Consider the following 27,287-nt stretch of genomic DNA (forward strand, 5'->3'; position numbering starts at 1 on the left):
CCTCTGAATATAATACCACAACCGCGGTAACACCCCTCAACATCCATTAGCTGATGCTATTACCACGGGAGAGGGGTATTGGTGGTGTTGCTAGTGGATGATGGGGGTGTTGCTGGAGCATGATGAGGGTGCTACTGGCCATCCCCCCTGGCAGTATCACCCCCATCATCCATCGGCAGGATCATCCTCCTGGCAGGATCTGCTGATGGAGGTGCTACTGGGGGGGGGGTTTGCTGGTGGATGATGAGGGTGCTACTGCCGGGGGGGGGGGGGAGCATTGGGTAGGCAGCAGTTCCCCCACATTAGGTAGGTAGCAGTTTCCCCACATTAGGTAGCATCTTTTCCCCACATTAGGCAGCATAGATTCCCCACATTTGGTACCAGTTCCCCCACATTAGGTAGGTACCAGTTACCCCACATTAGGTAGCAATTTCCCCACATTAGGTAGCAATTTCCCCACATTAGGTAGCACAGATTCCCCACATAAGGTAGCATAGACTCCCCACATAAGGTAGCATAGACTCCCCACATTAGGTAGCAATTTCCCCTCATTAGGTAGCATAGATTCCCCACATTCGGTAGCATAGATTCCCCACATAAGGTAGCATAGACTCCCCACATAAGGTAGCATAGACTCCCCACATTTGGTAGCATAGACTCCCCCATAAGGTAGCATAGACTCCCCACATTAGGTAGCAATTTCCCCTCATTAGGTAGCATAGATTCCCCACATTCGGTAGCACAGATTCCCCACATAAGGTAGCATAGACTCCCCACATAAGGTAGCATAGACTCCCCACATTTGGTAGCACAGATTCCCCACATTAGGTAGCATAGACTCCACACATTTGGTAGTAGTTTCCCCACATTAGGCCGCAGGTTTCCTTGCAAGTTCCCCACAATGGGTCAAAGTCTCCCCCCACACAAAAAAAAAAACACATACAACACAGAGAGACACACACACACAAACACACACACACACAGTCAGAGAGACACACACTCACAGACAGACACACACAGAGTCACACAGTCACACACACACAGAGTCACACAAACACACAGAGTCGCACAAACACACACATAGTCACACAGTCACACACACTCAGAGAGTCACACACACAGAGTCACACACACACACACAGAGTCACATACACACACACACACAGAGTCACATACACACAGTCACACACACAAGCATAGATAGAGACAGACACCCACACTCACCCATCCAGCGCAGCGCTCCTTCTCACTGGGCGCCCTGCGAGTGACGGAACTAACGTCCTCCTGCGCGGCCATGCGGTGTGACGTCAGGCCGTCGCAGACGTGGGAGCGGAGGCCGGGCACAGTGCTGGTGAAGGTGAGGGGGGTTGTGATGACGGACGGGCGCACAGTGCAGGTGAAAGGGGGGAGGGTGTTGCTGACGGACGGGCGCATCGCACACACAGTGCAGGTGAAGGCGGGGGGGTGCCGGTGTAGCTTGGGAGGGGGGGGGTGCTGCGGAGCGTCTTGGTGTCACCCCATTAGGTTGGTGTCACCCGGTGCGGGCCGCACCCCCCACACCCGGGTCGCAACGCCACTGGACGGAGGGTGTTTTTATGCACAAACTGATGGCACATGCAGGATATATATAGATATATATGTGTGCATATATTCATGTGTATGTATATATATATATATATAGATATATATATATATATATATATATATATATATATATATATGCACACATGAACATATGCACACACACACACATATATATATATATATATATATATATATATACACACGCATGAATATATGCACACATATATATATATATATATATATATATATATATATCCTGCATGTGCCATCAGTTTGTGAAAAAAACACCCTCCATCCCTCCCTTCCTCCCACCCCCTGCTTTTCGCTCATCCAAGCCGTCTTCTTACTTGTATTGGGCCTCTGCTCGAGTGAAGCCGGGGGGAGAACGCTGCTTCCGGGTGTACGGAACTCGGCGCATGCGCGGCGCTCCCCACGTGACCAAAAACAAGGAGTTAGACTGCGATGATACATTCATGAATATTCATGAGCCAGGCGGCCGCTCCGCCCAGCTAAAATGACGTATAGCCGAGTCCGTGCTGATGCGGACCTCCCACTGAGCCCCAAGCCAGGGAATAACATAAAACTAAAGATAAAAATATCTGACGAACCGCTGAACCATTTTTATTGAGGTAAGAAGAATTTTAATCAGGATCACCCGCCCTACAAGCCTGAACATAGACCAAATGTTTATCACATGTTCAGATACAACGTTTCAGCAGTATCACACTGCCTTTCTAAAGGCAGTGTGATACTGCTGAAACATTGTATCTGAATATGGGATATTAAAAATCAACTTGCATGCAATTCCTTGGTGTGCTGCTGGACTTTTCTGTTGGACATCTCTATATAGTCTGCGACTGGGACGGTTTGAACTAGCCTGCACCCTCCAACCGCATTCTACTTTGGTTATGCTGCCTCAACATCATTTTGCTATGTATATATATATATATATATATATATATATATATATATATGCAAAATCATAGGCATTTCCCATGATTTTGCATCTGCATCACTGGACTAATACGGCTACTCCGTAACATGATGATGATAGATTAGATGACACTTTTATGATGATAATTTCTTTTTAAATGAGTATTAGCTAAGATGCCATACACAGCATGTAACTATGCAACTATACAAAAAAAACTTGACAAAACTTCTTTACTAAAAAAAATGAAGGAAAGCAATAAAGATGGAAGGAAAGCAATAAAGATGGAAATGAGATCATGTGAAAATAAGCAATCTGTTAAATACTCTGGGATTCACAGGGATTTTTTTTCCTGCCTAAGCAGCACCATAACACTTTCTCTTGTGAAGTTGCAGATTTTTACACTTTCCACATGCAAGAAACATTATTTAGCAGTTTTATTTTTTATGCCTCATAATGGCGGATTTGCTTGCTATTACCTATAAGAATAGTTCCTTAAATACATATATTTTCAACTCAGTTTCTGCTTTATTGTGTCCTGCCTTTTAAGCTTTGCTGTGACCTGGATTCTGGTCTTCCAGCCGTAGGAGAAGGAATCTTTTCAGTTTTCTAGCACGGGTGTATGAGTAGTGGGTGCCACCATTGGTGTGATAAATGATTTCTTTCAGGGTTAGGGCGGATTGCAGTGAAGTGCATATCAATGAATCTGGGCCTCTGGGCATCCACTCTAGCAATAAGAATCCATTATTTGGCTTAAGCCTTCTGATTTATATATTTTCCTAAAAGCCATTTCTAGCAGAGTCGAGTCACTGCACAAAACTGTTTGTTTTTTTTCAACATACTTGGTTTACATTCCAAAGAGTTTAACGGAAACTGTGGGCAGTATAAAACTGGTGCAGGTTGTGCCATCCCGGCACACTATGAATTACTCTCGAGTCTTTTAGAGTCATCGTAGATTTAAAATGCCACCAGGACCTGGGTACTTAGTCCTTGGGACAGGTCCCAGCGGCTGCTCCCTGCCCTGCCAGCACTGAATCACTTAGGAGCTATGAACTTCTGAGCTGTTTTTGTGGCAAAGGCAATTTACAAGTTCTGGCAACATGTATGAATATGATTAAACGTATCGTACACGGTGGTAACAGTTTGAATAATAACACACTGCACTAGTGTATTTTTATACGTTTTTAAAGAGAACCTGTCACTAAATAAACTTTTCTAAATTAACTCAAGCTATGTTCCCTAACTACTCCTAACACCCCCCTGCCCTTAAAAATGTTTAAGAGCTTTAAAAAGCTGTGTATCATACCTCTCTTCTTGCTCACATAGTGTGAGCTGCCAGCAGGAGGATGTGGGCGTGCCCCAGCAGATGCTACGTCTCTGAAGCCTGCTGGGGGGTCTTCGTCCACCCTCACTTCGCCGAGGAGAGCGGCGGGGGTGGGGGTTGAGTGGGGTTTGATGTGCGAGTGAGCCCGCATTTGCAGAGCCCCACATGTCCTCACTGCAAAAAGCCCTGCTTGTCCTCACTGTACAGAGCCCTGCTTGTCCTCACTGCACAGAGCCCTGCTTGTCCTCATTATACAGAGCCCTGCTTGTCCTCATTGTACAGAGCCCTGCTTTTCCTCACTGTACAGAGCCCTGCTTGTCCTCACTGCACAGAGCCCTGCTTGTCCTCAGTGTACAGAGCCCTGCTTGTTCTCACTGCACAGAGCCCTGCTTGTCCTCAGTGTCCAGAGCCCAGCTTGTCCTCAGTGTCCAGAGCCCTGCTTGTCCTCAGTGTCCAGAGCCACGCTTGTCCTCAGTGTACAGAGCCACGCTTGTCCTCAGTGTACAGATCTCTGCTGGTCCTCAGTGTACAGAGCTCTACTTGTCCTCAGTGCACAGAGCCCTGCTTGTCCTCAGTGTACAGAGCCCCACTTGTCCTCAGTGTACAGAGCCCTGCTTGTCCTCAGTGTACAGAGCCCTGCTTGTCCTCAGTGTATACAGCCCTGCTTGTCCTCAGTGTACAGAGCCCTGCTTGTCCTCAGTGTACAGAGCCCTGCTTGACCTCAGTTTACAGAGCTCTGCTTGTCCTCAGTGTACAGAGCGCCGCTTATCCTCAGTGTAGAGAGCCCTGCAGGGTATGTGAGTGGGCACAGTGCTCCTGCCTGTCTGATTGACAGGCAGGGGGCTGCGCTGAGCTGGTCACGTGCTCAGCCATCAGTCTGCGATTTCTGACTCACTGCCAGGCCAGTGTGAGTCCAAAATCAATGCAAAAGCTTGCGGCCAGGTACTCCTAGGGAGACCCCTAGCGGCCACATTTTCAAAATTTAAATGGACATACAAGGAGGCATTTTTTTTAAATAGAATCCTATTAGAAAGTTGCTTAATATCTATAACATATAACATGTCTAGGAACGGAGTACCCCTTTAGCCTAATATACTGGGTTATAACATGGGTTAATAACTGTAAAAGAAAGGGACATTTAGGTACCGTATGTCCAAAATTCTGCCTGTTACAATTACATTTTCATTGTACTCCAGGGCACATTGGAGGCAGGCAGTTGGCTGCCCAGCACCCTTGTCTCAGCAATATTTTGCCCACAGCTCACCCTCTATGGTGGTGTGAGGACCAGGGGTGGTGAACCGCTACAGTGGGCCCTCATGTCACGGAAGCAAGGGGGTCGGAGGTGGAGTATTGATGAGGCAGGGGAGTTGGCAAAGCCCTCTTCCCACATTCAATGCACCCTAAAGAACAATGAAAATGCAATTGTAGGGGCAGAACTTTGGACATATGGCTCCTAAAAATGTAAGTTACATTATACAGCTATTCACCCTCACTATAACCCAGGATATTGGGTTTGGTGTGAATGAATAGCTTTCAGATTCTCCTTAAGGAGGTTACCACATACATTTCTGTCCCCTGGCCCTCACATTACAGAAGGGGGGGGGGAATATGGATGAGGCAGGAGAGTTGGGTAAGCGGCCTCCCCGCCTTCAATGCCCCCTAAAGCGTAATGAAAATGCAATTGTAAAGGGCAGAACTTTGATCTAAAAATGTAAGTGACCCTTTCTTTTACAGCTATTCAACCGCACCTAACCCCGATATATGGGTTTCGTGCGAGTAAGTAGCTGACAGATTCTCTTTAACTTTCCCTAAGGAGAGTTGCCAGCAGCAGTAATTTTATCATTCAATATATATTTGAGACCCTGTGTCATAGAAATAAAATTCTGACTACTATAAAGATATATCATGAATTTGCTGTAAACACTATTTGAAAAAAAGGGGGGGTACCAAATGCCTCTAGACTAATACCATAAAATGGTACATGATGATGGAATTACAGAAAAAATAAATAAATCGGACTGTGCTTCACTTTAAATGATGTACAAATTTAATATAAAAGATATTACAAATAAGACATAAAATAAATAATGCAAATCTAATACATAAATGCCTCCTACCACAGGGCCCTTGTGGGGAGGTATGATATTTGAATACAAAGCATATATTAAAATTTTTTAAAATATAGCATGTGAATTACGTTCTACCGCTATCCCAATATATTGCAAACCGACATAGTGTACTTTTGTGCGGTACACTCCGTTCTCATGTGATTTAGAACAGTTCACAAAGTGATATAGTTACCAACTCCTAAGGGTAGTTTTGGCTGGACGTCCGAGAGATGGATATGTGAGGGCTGTGTCCAGCGCTAGCGTGCGCATACGGTGACGGGCCCGGATGCCACAGGCCAAAAAGGTCACCGGTCACGGAGTAATTGCAGGCTCGATGGCAGATGTAGTGGAGGCTGTGTCCAGCGCTGGCATGCGCTTGCGGTGACGGGCCCGGTTGCCGCAGGCCGAAGAGAAGTCACCGGTCACGGAGTGGCTCCGGAGGTGGAGATGTACTCGGAGATAGATGGATCTTGCTCCGGAAACAAGGAAAGGAAAGCCTCGTGGAAGATCTCTCGGCGTCTGGTGGAATGGCGGATGAATTACAGCCAGGTGTAAAATCAGCAGATGATGGAGTTGTGTCGGAGGTAAGTGATGGCGGTTTGTGGATTGCGGTGGTCATGCGGTAAATATTTCTTTCTCTAGACGCGTTTCAGGGTACTTTATATACTGAGGAAAGGGTCATATATAAAGTACCCTGAAACGCGTCTAGAGAAAGAAATATTTACCGCATGACCACCGCAATCCACAAACCGCCATCACTTACCTCCGACACAACTCCATCATCTGCTGATTTTACACCTGGCTGTAATTCATCCGCCATTCCACCAGACGCCGAGAGATCTTCCACGAGGCTTTCCTTTCCTTGTTTCCGGAGCAAGATCCATCTATCTCCGAGTACATCTCCACCTCCGGAGCCACTCCGTGACCGGTGACTTCTCTTCGGCCTGCGGCAACCGGGCCCGTCACCGCAAGCGCATGCCAGCGCTGGACACAGCCTCCACTACATCTGCCATCGAGCCTGCAATTACTCTGTGACCGGTGACCTTTTTGGCCTGTGGCATCCGGGCCCGTCACCGTATGCGCACGCTAGCGCTGGACACAGCCCTCACATATCCATCTCTCGGACGTCCAGCCAAAACTACCCTTAGGAGTTGGTAACTATATCACTTTGTGAACTGTTCTAAATCACATGAGAACGGAGTGTACCGCACAAAAGTACACTATGTCGGTTTGCAATATATTGGGATAGCGGTAGAACGTAATTCACATGCTATATTTTAAAAAATTTTAATATATGCTTTGTATTCAAATATCATACCTCCCCACAAGGGCCCTGTGGTAGGAGGCATTTATGTATTAGATTTGCATTATTTATTTTATGTCTTATTTGTAATATCTTTTATATTAAATTTGTACATCATTTAAAGTGAAGCACAGTCCGATTTATTTATTTTTTCTGTAATTCCATCATCATGTACCATTTTATGGTATTAGTCTAGAGGCATTTGGTACCCCCCCTTTTTTTCCTTATATATTATTTTGTACTAGTATTTTTTTTGGTGTAAATACTTTCCATTTAGCCTCGATTAATTTATATTGAGAGCTGCACATACCCCAATTTTTTTTTCGATTTAAACTATTTGTAAAAAGCTTGCAATATAGATGACTTTGCTGGGTACTTTTGGTGCAGGATTGGATGTAAATAATTTGATGAATCCATCCTTTTATGGCTAAATATAAGATATTTTAGAGCTCTGCCAATTTACATTATTATATTAAGTATCTTAACCACACTGTTTATGAAATATGCTAATAAACGTATTGGGAAGTGTAAAAAAAATGTGCAGAGCGCGGTTTACATGTGTATGATAAGTAGCTGCTGGAGGCAATCTGTTAAAGAACACCTAATACGCAATAATAAAATCTGTAATCATGCGACAATGTCGTTTCAGCAGAAGGTTAAGAATCTGTAAGCAAGAAACAGAAGGACGGAAGTCATATTGAAAGTGTCCAGCATGTACTGTACTAGATGTGTATGGATTATTCATCTGCATGTCTCTCTGCCGGGAATTGTAAACTATTTATACAACGTTTATAATGAGAGATCCTAGAAATGAACAATTTAAATGGGCACTGTCAGAATCAAGAACTTTTTATAAGTTGGTAAAACATTAATGTGACGGACTGACCAGGGACCTTTTAGTGCCCCCCTCTGCCAAGAGCGACTTCTTCCAGACGACAAGCCCCAGCATACCACCATATCTCTAGGCAGAACTAGAGAATATCGCATCGCCTTATCCAAAGAACCAGGCAACACCAGTCTTCAGGTATAAAAATTAATCTCCTTTTATTGAGGAACAAGTGTCTCCTTTTATAGGAAGGAAATCACAGGGGGAGGAGCAGTAAAGACAATACAGGTGACAGTAAGTCTGGAAGATAACCCAATGTATCCCCTATAAGGTGGACTGTGTGCAGAATGTGGACCGTGTGCAGAATTAGTGCCTTGTGCAGAATGTGGACCGTGTGCAGAATTAGTGCCTTGTGCAGAATGTGGACCGTGTGCAGAATCAGTGCCTTGAAAACAGCAAATAAAGGTATTTGAATAAGATATCCAACAAGGAGCTTTATGTCACTGGACAGCATTAACTGAGGGGCACGAACTGTGGAAATAGTGATGTCCTAAAATCCATCAAAGTCCCGGTCTTACTCATGCCCACCCCTGAAGATAGTCCGAGTTCCGCTCAGTCACTCTTCCATAGTCCTCTGGGAGCCCAGGCAACAATAGCGAAGGGGTTTGGTGTCTCTAAGAACCATCACAATTAACCTTTCTAATATACTTAAAAAAATAATAATTATCTCCTTTTCCTAGAAATCATGACTTATAAAAACATCACTAGGGGACATAGCACTATAATATCCAGAACATAATCCTGTCCGGCTGCAGAATCATCTTTGTCCCAGCTGAAGCGCAAGTTAGGACAAAGTCCAGAAAGTGAGGGGGGACTAGCACTTCTCTGTGCTCACTCCTATCTAAAAACAACGAGGAGAGGGTTACAGAGCGTCCTGCAGTAATTGAACGAACAGACCCAGCAGAGCTCAACAGACTCAGGGAGGAAGTGAATGCATGGTGAGTGAGGGTGGCCTCAGTGCTTTCCTCAGGCACGCCCCTTCCTGAGCAGTGGATGTCAGAATACATGAGCAGCAGAACAGAGGAATTTTTGAGCCAAATACAGAAGCTTGAGACATTAAAAAAAGACATGTAAAGCATCTGTATAACCTAGTAAGTAACATATAAGCATTATTTTTCCTTTATTATGACATGTACACTTTCAAGAGCATTTCTACCTAAATTTTAAAATTAGTTTGACCTTCTAGAAACCTGACAGCTACACATTTCACCTACAGTTGCTGCTACAGGGCAAGTTCTGAACATGCATATGAACAGGCAAATGGGTTACACGAGTTTACATGGCATCCCCCATTACTACAGATGTAGCCATGGTTATCTTTAAAGCAAAAATAAACAGTGGCACACTAAGTGAAAAATAGAAAGGTGATTTATTTCAAAAAAACGTGTTAGGCAACGTTTCAGCTGGCTCACCCAGCCATTTTCAAGCCTGGTTATCTTTAGAGATGAGCGAATTTTTCAAAAATTTGATTCTTCCAATTCGCCAAATTTTCCCAAAAAATTTGTTGCAGTCTGAATTTTATTCGCGGCGAATCTCTATAAAAAATGTCTATTTCTTTCCCTTGCATGTTAAGGCAAGGGAAAGTGTTCTACAGCCTCAATAGGGGTGTAGAACACTTTCCCTTGCTGTAACATGCATAGGGTGTGTGCTGGGTTAGTGAAATAATACTGTTATTCTGTATGACATGCAGATTAGAGGCGTCGCTATTAGAATCACTGTCGCAGAGCGGCACAATGACAGAGCCTGGAGGTGGCATCAGTATGAGGAGACCATATAGTGGATGAATGACACAGCGTGGAGGTGGCGGCACCATGAGGAGACCATATAGTGGCTGAATGACACAGCGTAGAGGTGGCGGCAGCATGAGGAGACCATATAGTGGCTGAATGACACAGCGTAGAGGTGGCGGCAGCATGAGGAGACCATATAGTGGCTGAATGACACAGTGGTGGCAACAGCCTGATGAGACCATAGGGCCTCACATTTGAAAAGATTAAAGATATTTTTTAACATTTAAATTGAATATTTCAAGTACATGTTCCTAAAAAGTTTTATTTAATTTGCCAGTAGCATGAGGAGACTGCATGGTGGTGCAGTGACACAGCCTGGAGGTGGCAGAAGCATGGGGAGACCACATAGTGGCTGAATGACACAGTGGTACACCACTTAGATGTACGTACATGATATGCACTTATGAGGGGAGGACAATGCACTCCACTACGCTTAAAACAGTATTTGTCTACAAAACCAGCAGGAATCTACTTTTGGCTGGCCTTTCACAGTAACTAGGCCCTTAGGACTATAACAGGAACAAAATGGTATACCACTTAGATGTATGTATGTGTTATGCACGTATGAGGGGAGTACAATGCACTCCAATACGCTTAAAACAGTATTTGTCTACAACACCAGCAGGTGTGTACTTTTGGCTGGCCTTTCACAGTAACTGGGACCTTAAGAATTTAACAGGAACAAATTGGTACACCACTTAGATTTACGTCCGTGGTATGAACTTATGAGGCGAGTACAACGCGCTCCACTACCCTTAAAACAGTATTTGTCTAGAACAGCAGCAGGTATGTACTAGGCCCTACACTAGGGTGTACTACACCCAAAATTGCACTTTCTCTCTCAATCTCTTTCGCTTCACGATCAGTGCTTCTAGGCTGGGATTGGGCTTGAGGAGAATCGCTGCTGTAATACACCCACAATTGCACTTTCTCTCTCAATCTCTCTCCCTTCCCTATCAGTGTTTCTAGGCTGGATTTGGGCTTGAGGTGAATCACTGCTGTAAAAAAAGCTTTTCTGTGCAACACACTGCCTTCTGTTCCTCTATCTCTCTCTGCAATAGAATGTTGACGTGACTGCCCGCAAGATGGCTGCTAATTATATAGGGCTGTGACATCACAGGGGTGGCTGGCTACCCTTGTTCTTGTTCCCAGCATTTGTTGCCCCATGTCCTGACATGTGGAGCTGCCGTCTTAAATGCCCTGGAGCCTGGACTGCGTTAAATGGAATTTAGTGAAGCAGTTTGTGTGATTGACTCACGGTGATATTCGCCTTTGTTGCAAAGTGAATTTTTCCTGAAATTTGTAATGAATTCAGATTCATTAGATTCAATTCGCTCATCTCTAGTTATCTTGAATGTGTTAACCCAAAACGGCAATGTGTTGTTTTGGGATATCCTAAGGCACCATAGATTATTATTTTATTATTATTATTATTTTATATATTTATTAGATATTATTTTATAGATTTTTATAAATGTAGCATGCACAATTTATCTTCATTGTTGCCCACTCATAAATGTATGCATCCTATAACAATATAGCTGCTCTGTTGTGCCTTCAGGCTCAGAACAGCTGCCATTTCTTCAGTTGAGTCCACGATAAGAATGATCATTAATGTGAAGCTTTAGTGTGAAATCACTTTGTTCTTCTTTCATACATCTGTTATTTTAGTTATTGTTTTTTTGCACCTGGATGTTTCTTTTGTGTTCATTCTCTGTGCTTATCTTTTCTTCAATGCTCCTGTTGACAGACCTTTCCTGTCAATAAGAAGTGCTGGCAATAAGAAGTGACAGATCTCCATCCTCCATACATTTCATGGGCAATTAAAGGGGTACTCCGACCCTCATACATCTTATCTATCTAAGGATAGGGGATAAGATGTCTGATCAAGGGGGTTCCACCTTTGCAAGCTCTCCGCAGCACTGGAGGCACCAAGTGTGCAGTGTGATGACCACAGGGCCGGAGTATCGTCCTTTGGTTAGGGAATAAGATGTATTAGGGCCGGAGTACCCCTTTAAAGGTATTGGACTGGCCTGTGCATCTAGGGAAGTGTGGATTTTGCACCAGTTGACAAACTACACCACCTAGCACAGTGCTTGTCAGGCAGTGTGCCTCCCGCTGTTGCAAAACTACAACTCTCAGACAAAGCCAATGGCTCTCTGGGCATGCTGGGAGTAGTAGTTTTGCAACAGCAGTACTCACACTTGGACTTTCTTTCCCTTATTTGTCTGGCCAATCACAGGACAGCACCTACAGTCATGGCTGTAAATGTTGGCACCCCTGAAATTTTTCAAGAAAATGAAGTATTTCTTACAGAAAACTATTGCAGTAACACATGTTTTGCTATACACATGTTTATTCCCTTTGTGTGTATTGGAAATAAACCAAAAAAGGGAGGACCAAAAATCAAATTGGACATAATGTCACACCAAACTCCAAAAATTAGCTGGACAAAATTATTGGCACCCTTTCAAAATTGTGGATAAATAAGATTGTTTCAAGCATGTGATGTTCCTTTGAACTCACCTGGGGCAAGTAACAGGTGTGGGCAATATAAAAATCACACCTGAAAGCAGATAAAAAGGAGAGAAGTTCACTTAGTCTTTGCTTTGTGTGTCTGTGTGTTCATACCCTAAGCATGGAAAACAGAAAGAGGAGAAGAGAAGAGGACTTGAGAAAAATATCAACAATCTCAAGATTACAGAGATCTAGATTTGCCTTTGTCCACAGCGTACAACATTATCAAGAAGTTTGCAACCCATGGCACTGTAGGTAATCTCCCTGGGCATGGACGGAAGAGCAAAATTGATGAAAGGTTTCAACGCAGGATAGTCCGGATGGTGGATAAGCAGCCCCAAACAAGTTCCAAAGATATTCAAGCTGTCCTGCAGGCTCAGGGAGCATCAGTGTCAGCGCAAACTATCCGTCGACATTTAAATGACATGAAACGCTATGGCAGGAGAGCCAGGAGGACCCCACTGCTGACACAGAGGCATAAAAAAGCAAGACCACATTTTGCCAAAATGAACTTGAGGAAGCCAAAATCCATCTGGGAAAATATCTTGTGGACAGATGAGACCAAGATAGAGCTTTTTGGTAAAGCACATCATTCTACTGTTTACCGAAAATGGAATGAGGCCTACAAAGAAAAGAACACCTACAGTGAAATATGGTGGAGGTTCAATTATGTTTTGGGGTTGTTTTGCTGCCTATGGCACTGGGTGCCATGAATGTGTGCAAAGCATCATGAAATCTGAGGATTACCAACTGATTTTGGGTCGCACTCTACAGCCCAGTGTCAGAAAACTGAGTTTGCATCCGAGATTTTAAGTCTTCCTGCAGGACAATGACCCCAAACATACGTCAAAAAGCACCAGAAATGGATAGCAACAAAGCGCTGGAGAATTCTGAAGTGGCCAGCAATGAGTCCAGATGTAAATCCCAATGAACACCTGTGAAGAGATCTTAAAATTGCTGTTGGGAAAAGGTGCCCTTCCAATAAGAGAGACCTGTAGTAGTTTGCAAAGGAAGAGTGGTCCAACATCCCGGCTGAGAGGTGTAAGAAGCATATTGATGGTTAGAGGAAGCAACTGATTTCAGTTATTTTTTCCAGAGGGTGTGCAACCAAATATTAAGTTAAGGGTGCCAATAATTTTGTCCAGACCATTTTTGGAGTTTGGTGTGACATTATGTCCAATTTAATGTTTTTCCTCCTTTTTTGGTTTAGTTCCAATACACACAAAGGGAATAAACTCGTGTATAGCAAAACATGTGTTACTGCAATCCTTTTTGTGAGAAATACTTCATTGTCTTTAAAAATTTCAGGGGTGCCATAATTTACAGTATGCTAGTATAGATGTCATCATTATTGGAGGGGGGGAGGGTATTAATGCACTGCCTTTGCAAGAGGCTACGTGAGCATAAAGGAAAACAGAAAATAGGATCCCAACAAGGCCTTTGTTAGCACCTCTGATCCAAGCAATGAACTGCCGCTGTTGAGGATAATAACAAGGTAAGTGGAGGGGGGGGGGAATACAGCAAGGAAAGGGTAGCATCACCATAGCTGCCTTGGTCTAAGCTGTGAACTGCTGCTGATAATGTTGATGATAACAAGCTACACAAGGTACAGCTTCCCAGAGCTTTATGGGTGGTAAGAGATAAGAGGAAAACCTTGATTAACCTTTTAGATACAGCATGGAGCCTCTGGAGCAGGCAGACAGGCTTAGAATGCATTTACATATTTCAGACTCTGCTGCACATTGCACAAGCGAAGCCCAATGCCCAATTTTTGTTTTCCATCCTGATTTTTCTGGGGCCCATAGGACAACGGTCCATACACTTGACTGGCCCCACGCACACCCCTTCTTATTGGTTAGACCAGCAGCATTGCGTAGTGATGAACTACACTGGAACCTGCAGGGCAGTCGCTAGGGCAACATGAAACACCACCAACCACTCGACAGAGAACCAGAGGCAGTGCTTGAGTCAAACCAGGTAAGTTCATTACACTTTGTATGGGGATCTGAAATTCACAAATAGGGAATGCTATTTCTAAGAGTAATCCCGGAGTTGGTGATCACTGGACTATCAGACCAGGAAATGCCCGGTAAAGGGACCAAGGAGTCAGGCAGAAGCAAGGGGGTCTGGGTCATACACAAGTGAGGCATCAATGTACAGAGGATCAGGCAGAATAAAGAATGTTGTGGTCAAACACTGTACCAGACCTGCCAGTAAACAACACACTAACCTTTGTTCAGGCAATGGTGGGGTAGGTTAGGCTGCTTTAAATAGGAAATGATCTGTGGTGTTTGGCTGTGAGTGACAATTTTGGCCCTTTAAGTTAAAGCAAGCATGCAACAATAGAAAACTACAGAGACAGCAGGAGCAGAAGTTTGAGGAGAAGGATTGGGCTGGATGAAAGCACCAAACACCGATGGGGATGAGCCGCCAGCAAATGGACATCATAAAAGTGTTCCCCTCATTCTGTTATCTAGGATGGAGCTAAAAGAAGGAGTCCTCGCTTTGGGGCATCCCTTGACTCTGTAATAATACAATTCAACACTGCATTTAAAAATGGGGGTGTACCAGCTTTTTTCATTTGTGATATCTGCTTGTTCCTGTGTTCCACCCCCCCCCCCCCCCCCCCCCCACTGATCAGTTAAATGTTGCCAAAGCCACCAAGTTCAATAGAGTCATCTTGATGGCTGAACTTAAAGACGTTGAATAAAATTAGAACAGCATTTCAGATGTTCCAAAAACAGCGCCAATCATCTTCATGGACCAGGTTTCGTATTAGAGCCCAGTCCCATTCAAGTGAATGACTGATTCTGTAAAAACAGGTGATTCTAATCTCATATAAATGCTCTGAATCGCTTTAAAAGAGTGTCTGCACCATTTAATATTATGTTAGAACCCGAATGTTTAAATAAAACCTTACTAAGCCCTGATGAGAAAGCTGGCTCTCTGCTAGTAATATTATTTAGCTGAGGATAAACAGATAAGAAATGATTTGCAACTTTATGACTTATTACTGACTACAGTACCTGGTTTCTGAAACAATTTAGCTGAAATATAAACAGATGGATACTCCCAATAGCATATGGTAAAGAGAAGCTAAAAATTCAGCAGATATCACAAATTGTACCAAAGTGAAAAAAAAATACCATTAACACCCATTGAGCACAAACAACAGTAATTAAGAATCAAATTAACAAATCTCATCAAATGAATCTGTTTTATACAAGTCTTTACTCTTAGTTGTTATATTGTAATAATTTTACAAGGTACACTAACACTATTCTCCCAGTGGATATGTCGATAAAATGGCTGGACTCAAGTTTTAGGATCCCTTTGCTATTGGCAAAATATACCTGCAGGCTATAAATGGAGAAGTAAAGGTATCAGCTGGAAAAAATCTAGTATGGATGTATAAATAGACAATGTCATTTCAGCAAACTGTGCATAAATCTCCCTTTCTATCCTAAACTTTAATTTTGAAAAAAAAAAAAGAAAAAAAGCAAAACCATAAAGACAGAAAAGCAGCTCACTTATGGATCACATCACATGCTGCTCATACTGCTCTTAAGAGAGAGTAAGGGTAAGAGCAAGATGGGAACAGAACGAGACTGCAGAGAGAGAGTACACAGAGATTACTGTAAGTATTAAATCTCATATTAGTGCTTGATTCGTAGCTTACACTGCTCATTACTGCTTAGTAATGTCTTCCATGCTGTTGCTGCTTCTGAGGGTGTCTATAGAAATATAGGGGAGCAGTATTGATTCTTCTGCATGTGCAGTGTACGAGACATCACATAGGCTGGGGACCACCCACTAGCTCAGGATGAATTGAATATTAGAGAGGATGCCTGCATAGCAGAAATCTAATTAAAAATGGCGCAATGAAGTTACGTATTGGTCACAAATAGTGTTCCACCTCATTTACACACAAAAGCTTTTCCTGAAAAATAACTTGAAAGGACCAGTATGAATTAATTCTCCCAGGTAGAAATTACATCATCAAAATCAAGTAACTCACCCAAAACAATAATAGGTTTGAGTTGCTTAAATGAGGTTTTCCAGCTTCAAATTAAATCTCCCTTTTGAAAGCTGGAAAAAATGACTTGCCTGACAATATATATATATTTTTTTTTTTTTTTTTTTTAGTGCCACCTCTGCGCAAATAAAGAATGAAAGGATACACATATAAATCAATGGGCTGTCAGTGTAGTGTACGGGCAGGTCAGGTCTACTAAAGAGAGGGAAAAAAAACTCTTGCTTACCGATGGAGGTCTGGATTCCCCTCTATTAACCTAGAATGCTCTAATGGGTTTTCAAAATCCGACAACCACTTTATTACAGGATGAAATTACAGACTAAATATGAGAAGAGGGCATATACTTGTGTCCCCATGACATAACCAAACAAGAGTAATAACACTCTAAAAGATTTAACATGGGGCTCTATAATGTTTTCAGAGCTGCTCTTATTACGTTGCACTTCTAATAATGTTTTGTTTTATCTTATGTGTTTTTTTTTTAAATTAATTTTAAGTGTTATGGAATTTGATCTGTATCCGATACAGTAAAACTTGAGCAGCAGTATCCAGGCTTAATAAATGCATGCTAATAGAAATGGAGCCTGTCTGGTGAACGTCATACAATTACATGGTAGAAGTGTTGTTTGGTAGTTATTATTTATTATTAGAACATACTGACATATTATACAGTGCTGGAAATGTAATTAATTAATTCCTGCTGGTCCTTGCCCCGGAGGAGTTGGCAATCTAATTTTACTGGTACAGATACGCATGCCGACCAAATTTATGGGAAGCCAATTAAGCCACGATTATTTTGTGTAACTGAATGGAAGCCAGAATATCCAAAAAAGGAATGCAGAATAACATAAAGTTTTATTGTATATCACATTCCAATCACAAGCCAATGCAATGTCTAAATATGATCATACACATTAGATAAAAGTTGGTAAATACAGACAATTTTTGCAGCATTGGCTCACAGTATACCGTATATACTCGAGTATAAGCAGAATTTTTCAGCACAATTTATCGTGCTGAAAACGCCCCCCTCGGATTATACTCGAGTGTCAATCCCTTTCAGTGGTCTTCAACCTGCGGACCTTTAGATGTTGCAAAACTACATCCAGACCCCCCCTCCTCCTTTAGTTTTCTACTCACCTCCCCTTGGTGGAAAGGAAGGGTGAGCTGGTCCAGGCAATCTATGCTGCAGGGACCGTCCAGTGGGTTGGCTGTCCATCTTCACCGGGAGGCCCTGTTCTCCGCTCCGGGCCCGGCCCTGGACTAGTGACGTTGCAATGACGACTACGCACATGGACGTCCCTGCGCATTAACGTCGCTGTGCGTTTTCAAGGCAACGTCACTAGTCCGGGGCCGGCCTGGAGCGGAGAAGAGGGCCTCCCGATGAAGATGGACAGCACGGAACGACTAACCCTCCCACCGGACGGTCCATGCAGCATAGATGGCCCGGACCAGCTCACCCTTCCTTCCCACCGAGGGGCGGTAAGTAGAAAACTAAAGGGGGGTCTGGATGATGACGAAGGCTCAACAGTGGTCTTCAACCTGCGGACCTCCAGATGTTTCAAAACTGCAACTCCCAGCATGCCCGGACAGCCGATGGCTGTCCGGGCATGCTGGGAGTTGTAGTTTTACAACATCTGGAGGTCCGCAAGTTGAAAACCACTGATTGAAGGGATTGACAGACGGTGATGATGAAGGGGGGGGGGTGATGACAGGTCATAATGGCGGGGGTCTGTATGATGACAGGGTGATGATGACGGGGGTCTGGATGATGACGGGGGTCTGGATGATGACAGGGTGATAATGATGGGGGTGTTAATGACGGGGTCTGGATGATGACAGGGGGGGATGATGTATTTCCCACCCTAGGCTTATAGTCGAGTCAATAACTTTTCCTGGGTTTTTGGGGTGAAATTAGGGGCCTCGGCTTATATTCGAGTATATACGGTAATATTTATGGGGGACTTTGCATGATAGATGTCAGAGTAAAGAGGGATAAAGCATTTGACTGACTGTCATATACAGTAATACACACAATCAAACTACACAAAAGTTGTGGCCACTTAATGACAAATAAGGTAAAAATAATAAAATATAGTAAGCATATTTTACTGTACAGGAGCTTTGCAGGAGCGCCTTACAGTATTGTATGGTTCCCCAGGCAACTGCTGCACCTGTACACATTATTTATTCCTAACACAATATCTGTGTGGGTAAATGCAATTAATGTAAACCTCTGTGCTATGTAATGTGTGTAATAAGTGTTATTTTCTTTTGATCATAGCCTAGAGATTCTATATCTAACACGATCTATTACAAAGAAGCGGAAGCCTGTTTTTTTTATTTTTTTACATTTTTTTATATTAACCACATTTTTAAGGAGCCTCTTGAGATTTTAATCACAGATATAGAATTACTTGCTAAAATTTTAGGAACATTTGCAACTAACAAATAATATTAATTGTATTCTTACACAATACCATGCCTGGCACAAATTCTCTATCAGGGGTGAGGAGCTTATCACATTGTTCAGTCTGAGCTTCGTAATTCATATTATAATGCCATAACTGAAGAACAGCCATACCAGCTGAAGGAGAGGTTACAGGGGGTTTCCTATTTTTAACTGTCTAATAAATGAATAAAAAAAATATGTATTTTTATATCTAGATTTCTATTATATCTATATTTAGAATCTCTATTCTTTTTTGTTGTTGTTCCTCTGCTTCTGATGTGAACTACCTACTCTGTTGTCTTCATTGCCCCATTTCCTTTTTCCTTCTTCTGCTGTACACTCTAGCTTGGAATTCAGCCAGCTATGTCTACCTACTATGTATGAGGCTCCTCTGAATGTAGTGGGTGAGTTATAGTCAAGAAGGTGTAGTGGAAGGGAAATAGAGTTGGCTAAATTCCCAGTTCTTAGATATTTTGTACAGTAGGAACAGGAAGTCTGCTACACGGTGATCTCTAGACAGGACGTGGGGTAATTGAGACAACAGACCCGCCAGTTTGTGTCAGAAGCAGTATGAAATGTAAGAAATGTAAAAACCACAGAAAGGTAATAAAATTACTTTATTTAACAATATATAAAAGACTGGAAATAGGATCATAAGGCCATGGTCGCAGCCCTGAGATAGCGGGGGTCCTGATGTCATCATGTCACACCACGCTGCCCTCCATTCATGTCTATGGGAGGGGGTGATGGCTGTGCACTTGGGGATAAGATGTCTAATGACGGAGTACCCCTTTAACTTCACATGATCTGTTTTTGGTATTATCTTCATGGAAAAACTGTACCAATGATCTGCATAAGATTACTTTCTTTTCACAGGAGCTGAATATTCTTTATAAGAACAATAAGCAAATGCTACAAAATATTAAGGACAATGTAATATATTCTACGGATTAACCATGGGACATTTTTGCAAGGTCTCTTTCCTCCCGTACAAAACTTATACAATCCATAGTTTTCTGCAGAATCTGTTATATGTCAATACAAGTTAAACACCTCTAGCCTATTTTAGTGTTATATCAGTGGTACTGTAGCTACATATGTTTGTTTTATCAATTTTACTTTTTATTAATATTCATAATGTTTATTATTCACAATTTTTTTTCCTATATTAATATTATGAAAATATCCTTGAGCTTTTTCAAGGGCCCTGCAGTTAGCTCTTAAGTATCAACTTCTGCACTTTTCATAGTAAATGTATCTATTTTGCAACATTATAACAACACAACCAGACTGATTTGACACTTATTTTAAACACTATTCACTCTATTTACTATACACTAACACGAGGATCTTACTAGAGGACAGAATCAATCTCTTTTTCAATAATTTAATAATATATATTTACTTATTAGACAGTTAAAAATAGGTTATATTGTAAGAAAAACTCTTTATATAAGGAGAGTGCAAATTGTAATACACCCTGTTCACACTGGTGTGGTGCTGTGCGGCGTCCGTTGCTGCCGTGGCGCCGTGTCTGTGGGGAGGTGCGACCCGTGGACTGGTTTGAGTGGCATTGGGGCCGCTCTGCCAGTGGGTCATTCCCCCTGTGGGCACTGGTGTCGCGGCGGTGGTGGTCGCCGCCCAGTGCTACGCCATTTTATGCTAGGGATGTTAGGGACCCACTCTAATTTGGTGGCCTTGACCTGGCGAGTGGGCTTGTACCTTTTGATCAAAATGTATACTAACAACCTGTTCGTTTTTGAATTTATGCTGAGAAGCAATTAGATCAAATTACAATATGTAGATGTACGACCATGTCTGTTTCTTCTACCTGAATTCAAATTGTAATACCATTGTGTGCTATAGGGGATTGTCATATGTAGAATAAATGCTGTGAATATTATGCAGCACGAAATCTGCAGCAAAAATCATGAGGTTTTGCTGTGGATTCGCAGTGCTCTCACAGCAAAATCCTCAGCATTGCAGATTTTGGATTTTAACTTTCCCATTGAAATCAATGGGGGGAAATCTTTATGAAATCTACAATGTTTTTGACCCCTATGTTAACATACTAATTTCATTTTTACCGCAGGTCAATTCCCGAATGTTGATTTTTTTTTTAATATGGTTGATATTTTAAAAATATTTCTGGACGGAAATTCTGTGGGAGAAATATACAGCACATTAAGAAGATGTCCAGTGCTTAGAAATGTATCCCCTTTCCTGCGGATAGGGGATAAATGTCTGATCATGGGGGGTCCGACTGCTGGGACCCAATGCAATCTCCCGTACAAACACTCCCCTGTGTTTTGACCAGCTGAGGAGCTGGGTACGAAACGTGCTCTACTAGCACGAGCTAGGGCCGAGCCCTGGCCCGTACGGAAGATCTGAGGGGCGTCCCAGTGGTTGGACCCAGTGAACAGACATTTATAGGGGATACATTTCTTAGCAATGGACATCTTCTTTAAATTAGGTTCCTACTTGACAGTTTTTTTTTTTTGGGGAAAAGCCAGAAGTGTATTTAAAAGGAATGGGAAATATAAAGGAAGGACTTATACTTCTCCTTCCAACTGGATTCATTTTTTACTTTGGCTCCAAAACTAAAGTGACAGTTCTCCCCAAAGAAAACTGGCAAATGAAAAATTAGCCTTACACTAAGTATCAGCTACATGTAAGAGCCAATTATCTCGAAAATGGCTGGATAAAATATAAAATTTTACAAATGTGGTCAATACTATGATTTATGTTTTTAGATTATGTTTTTGATTTAAGAAAAAAAAATTAATTATTATTTTTTATAACTGCAGTCAAAAAGTCTGACCTGAGGTGTCATAAATAAACACATGAATTCTGAATACTTATATGAGTTAATATATCTCTTCCACAGCCAAGTCATGATGAGCCCAGACAGTCTGGTGACCTCTGCACTGCACAATATCTCAGCAATGCAATATAAGCCCATAGCTAAACCTGCTAAGTAGCACAAGATAAATGAGAAATACATCATTTACCGCTCAATGCCAAATCTTCAGACGCAGGAAAACTCCAGGAGTTCATTAACAATGCATTTTCTTTAACCAGCATTCATTGTGTTCGGAGGCATGTTAAGAATGGTGAACTGGAATTAGGCAGTGATTGCAGTTCTTTGTTTTAGGTGGGGACTGAAAGCAATTCCTAGTTAGTTTTTTTGTTCAGTTTTTTTTTTCGTTTTTTTGCCTTAATTTAGCTTGTTGTTGTTACCAGTACTTGAGGACATAAAGGCCCCCAGTGTGTTTAGAGCAATTATTTATATTCAGTATCAGTTCTTTAAAACTCAAGCGGAAAGTGAAGGCATTCAGAAAACAGCGCATCTATAAATGGCTAAGTGAAATATTTCTCACTCTTCTGCCACCTACGGCAAAATATTTGCTTTGCCAGCCTGCGGAATTCTAATAAGTGAGGATCAGGTTTGGTTTGTTTGCACATTATCCTAGTCAAAATGGCACAAATTTCTGAGCCAATAAGTATGGTTATCACCATTAACAGAATAACAAAACAAATAGCTGCATAAATAACTAATGGTCCTTGTATATTTCTTTATTAATTAATAATTTCTTTATTTTTTTTTTTTTATGATGTTAAATATCATTAGCATTGAATGTTGCTGTGGAATTACTATATTTGGCTGAGACTATGGGAGCCATAGAAATACAAGTATTTGAACTACTGAAGTTTGTACATCTGTGACATATGACGGCTCTCGCTCCTGTAGCCTATACGGGCCTTTTACTTGCCTCTTTTGTCCTACATGTTAATTGCTGTATCATTCAAAAGGTTGTAGGGATAGAAAGAAAAGTAAAGTAAAGAGTGGTGCTTCCTAGTGCCAAACAAGAACTAATCTTAAAGGGGTACTCCGGCGTTTAGACATCTTATCCCCTATCCAAAGGGTAGGGGATAAGATACCTGATTGCGGTGTGATCTTGCACGCCGCACCCCATTTAAAATCAGTCCCCAGAGCGTGTTCGCTCCGGGTCTGATTACTGTCGATCACGGGGCTAGAGCTTTGTGACATCAAGGCTCCGCCCCGTGTGACATCACGCTCCGCCCCCCTCAATGCAAGCCTATGGGAGGGGGCGTGACAGCTGTCACGCCCCCTCCCATAGGCTTGCATTGAGGGGTGCGGAGCCTTGACGTCACAACGCTACGGCCCCGTGATCGACAGTAATCAGATCTGGAGCGAACATGCTCCGGGGACTGATCCTAAACGGGGTGCAGCGTGCAAGATCACGGGGTCCCCAGCGGCAGGACCCCCGAGATCAGGCATCTTATAAGATGTCTAAACGCCGGAGTACCCCTTTAAAGAGTACAATAGTGATTATGCATAGACCCAACTCTATGTAGCATCTGTCCTGCACATTTACTCTCTGAGCTGCTGCACTGTGCAAGGGGGAGATTTATCAAAACCTGTGCAGGGGAAAAGTTTTTGAGTTGCCCATAGCAACCAATCAGATTTCTTCTTTAATTTTGCAGAGGCCTTGTTAAAAATGAAAGAAGAAATCGAATTGGTTGCTATGGGCAACTCAAAAACTTTTCCTCTGCACAGGTTTTGATAAATCTCCCCCCAAGAGATTTGATACATGGATCCTGTAGAGTGCCAGGCTCCATGAACAGGTAACTTTTTGCACAAGGACTGGCGATGATCCTTTACTTAGGATTCATTGCAACCCATGCCTACATCAAATCCTGTCAGATCTTTTCAGTCTGACACAGTGCTCTCTGCTGCCACCTCTGTCCATGTCAGGTACTGCCCAGAGAAGGAGAGGTTTGCTATGGGGAATTGTTCCTGCCCGTTTGCCTCTTGATAAAGCTACATCTGTAGTGAAACATGTCGAGGGGGGCAGTGTAAAAGGTTTTAGTTCAGGTGCCAACAGTCCTTTATCTCCCCAAGTCAGGGGTGTTCCTGCAGGCACCCCTTATTGGAATTTAGACTGATATACTTTTTGGACCGGTCGGACTAGATGGCACCTGTATATTTTAAATAATACAAGTTTGCTGAATAACAAATAAAGATTGCACTTTTAATCACAATTGTAGGTGTATGGGAAGAAAGGGTCTGTTTTGGATCACCTGTTGGTGATCAATAGGGATATTTTCATAGTTCAGACATTTATGCTCGCAGCGATACCACATATGTTTATTTCTATTATGCTTTCATATTTTTATATGGAATTTGGGAAGAAGGAGGTGTTTTAAACTTTTAATAAGGAAGGGTTACTGGGTGTTTTTTTTAAACTTTTATTAAACTTTTTTTTACACTTTATTAGTCCCCTTAGGGGACTTTTAGGAGGAATCATTAGATTCCTCATACAGATCAATGTGGTTCCATAGAACCACATTGATCTGTGTGATCTGCGCTCCATTGATAAAGCCTGGTCTTGCCAGGCTTTATCAATGCGAGAGCCGAGACCAGAAAGAAAGCAGAGGTAAGCCCTCCGGCTTCCTCCACAATGGATAGTCCATCATCCCACTCCCACCCCACCCCCACGCGATTGCACTGTGGGGCGACGATCTACTCCACAAGGGAGTGTTTACAGGGTTTTTCATATGCCGCTGTCAGCTTTGACAGCAGCTATCTAAATGGTTCATAGCCGGCCGCGGCGATCACCACATGTCGGCTACTAATGCTGGTCCTCAGCTGCAAGAATCAACTGAGGGCGGGCCGGTATGGCGCAGGCTCGAGTCGGGAGCCCGCACCATCCCCCGTTAACGGCACAAGGACGTCCTTGGTCGTTAACCAGTTAAGACCCACTGATTGTGGGATAGTCTATGAAATGAAATATTCTACAAGTTCTCTGGGCAGGGAACTGGAAGGAGTGCTAAGAACAATTATGGTGGCTCATGAAGAGCTAAGGGAAAGCAATGCATTCTGGGAATTGTAGTACTAAAAGTACTGTAGTACTGCTCAATCATGAAGTACAAGCAGGAAGTACCGGACCCCAAAATAAATAGATTTTTGGTAGTCTTAAAACTGGGGCAGACAGTTTGGAGTTATCCTAAAGTAATGAGTACGATCAGCAACATAAGTATATTTTTACCTATAACCTCACCACCTGGCAGTATTATAATGGGAGGGGGAGGGGTGGGGGTCATTAAAACGGTGACAGATTCCAATATTTATAATTTCATAACCAGGGCAGATTTTCACTCTCGTAAAGTAGACAGTGAAGTATTCCATTGGCCGACTGAATTTAGAAAGCTTCAGAACTTTAAGGAATTGACACACAAAGTATATTAAAGGGGTACTCCAGTGGAAAACAATATTTTTTTTTAAAATTAACTGGTGCCAGTAAGTTAAACAGATTTGTAAATTACTTCTATTTAAAAATCGTAATCCTTCCAATACTTATCAGCTGCTGTATGCTCCACTGGAAGTTATTTTCTGTATGCATTTCTTTTCTGTCTGACCACAGTGCTCTCTGCTGACACCTCTGTCCATGTCAGGAACTGTCCAGAGCAGGATAGGTGTGCTATGGGGATTTGCTCCTACTCTGGACAGTTCCTGACATGGACAGAGGTGTCAGCAGAGAGCACTGTGGTCAGACAGAAAAGAAATTCAAAAAAGAAAGGAACTTCCTCTGCAGCATACAGCAGCTGATAAGCACTGGAAGGATTAAGATTTTTTTAATAGAAGTCATTTACAAATCTGTTTAACTTTCTGGTACCAGTTGATTAAAAAAATTTTTTTTTTCACCGGAGTACCCCTTTGAACATTGACACAATACTTGTTACTTTTACTTTACCTTTGAAGGACCTGTGGTCTAGGAATTCTTATTCATAATTAGCATGGAACAAACTATGACATTTAGATGTAATAACCATGACTTAGGGCTTTTAAGAGTCATAAATTCTATAAAATACTTGTTGGATGGACTTGGAATCTTTCTATTGAGATGTAATATGTATCAGTACCATTACTAATCTAAATAAGAAGCTTACACTGTGGGGTGTTGGTTAAATGTATATACTGTAGCATGCACATAGTAGACATATCTGGGGCTTAGAGACTGGGTAGCGGTAATAAAATGATATTTTACACCATACATAAATGCAAGTAAGTTTATTCCTTACATCACTACTCCTACAGTACATGAAGGGGGGGGGGGGGTCACCCCACATACAAATGCCAATGAAGTAGGCTTGAGGCTTCCTGAATACTAAAACTTTATAAGGCTGGGTGGGTTCGCACCTAGTATTTTGGTCAGTGTGTTAAACTAGAATTGGGTCCAAAACATAGAAAAAAAAGTGCATCTTTCTATGTGTCAGTTCCAATCCAGACTTAAGCTACATATGTTATAATAATAATAACAATAATAACAATACATCTATTTATGTATTTATTTATTATATAAATACTATGTGTAACTGCAGCCTTACTGTGGTGAAGCAAGTTCCGTGCTCAGAAATGGTCAATGCTGGTTGAAGGAGGAAATGAAAGGATTACATCTTCAAAATATTTTATTGATCCTCTATTGCAAGGGGTTGAAGGGGTTGAAGACATATTGATCCTCTATTGCAAGGGGTTCAAGGGGTTGAAGACATAGGTTGTGTTATTGATGTTGATACAGTTCCTCGACCTTGATGTTGATACAGTTCCTCGACCCTTTGGCTCTCCACTGGTTGCCAAACTATGACTCCCAGAATATATCAGTGTTTCCCAACCATAGTGCCTCCAGCCTGGAGAGCCAAAGGCTGTATGGGACATTAAATGATTATGCATAGAGCATATAAGAGTAACAGGAGAGTCCATATTCCTACAGTCTACTCCTTAAATAGTCAATACAGGGTGGGCCATTTACATGGACACACCTTAATAAAATGGGAATGGTTGGTGATATTAACTTCCTGTTTGTGGCACATTAGTATATGTGAGGGGGGACTTTTCAAGATGGGTGGTGACCATGGCGGCCATTTTGAAGTCAGCCATTTTGAATCAAACTTTTGTTTTTTTCAATAGGAAGAGGGTCACTACAGGGCTCAGGAGGGAAGGAGGTCTGAACTGACCAGCAATTTGCGGCCATTGCCGATATGAGGGGGACCCCCCTCGGCGATGTCACGGGATGCCTCAATGATTTCAAGGACTGGGGATTTCAAGAGGTTAACATTTTTAAGGTATATGAAGTGACCAAAAATGCTAAATTTGGGACTTTGGTATTTTTTTTACGTGTATGCAATCGACCGTGCGGTTTAGCTAACCTTATATTTGAATAATTCGTACATTTACACACGCGGCGGTACCACATATGTTTATTTTTATTCTTTACTAAATTATTTTATTTTAAAAATGGGAAAAGGTTGGGTGATTTAAACTTTTAATAGG

The 27,287-nt window shown here is 42.3% G+C and overlaps 1 protein-coding gene across 1 annotated transcript in view; it reads right to left on the reverse strand.

The window, feature by feature from the left end:
- Positions 1-27,287, reverse strand: part of CACNA1E (calcium voltage-gated channel subunit alpha1 E) — an 877,957-nt gene that overhangs the window by 437,278 nt on the left and 413,392 nt on the right. The gene's annotated exons all lie outside the window — the stretch shown is intronic.

Source organism: Hyla sarda, chromosome 7 (assembly GCF_029499605.1).
Source record: "Hyla sarda isolate aHylSar1 chromosome 7, aHylSar1.hap1, whole genome shotgun sequence".
Classification (NCBI taxonomy): domain Eukaryota; kingdom Metazoa; phylum Chordata; class Amphibia; order Anura; family Hylidae; genus Hyla; species Hyla sarda.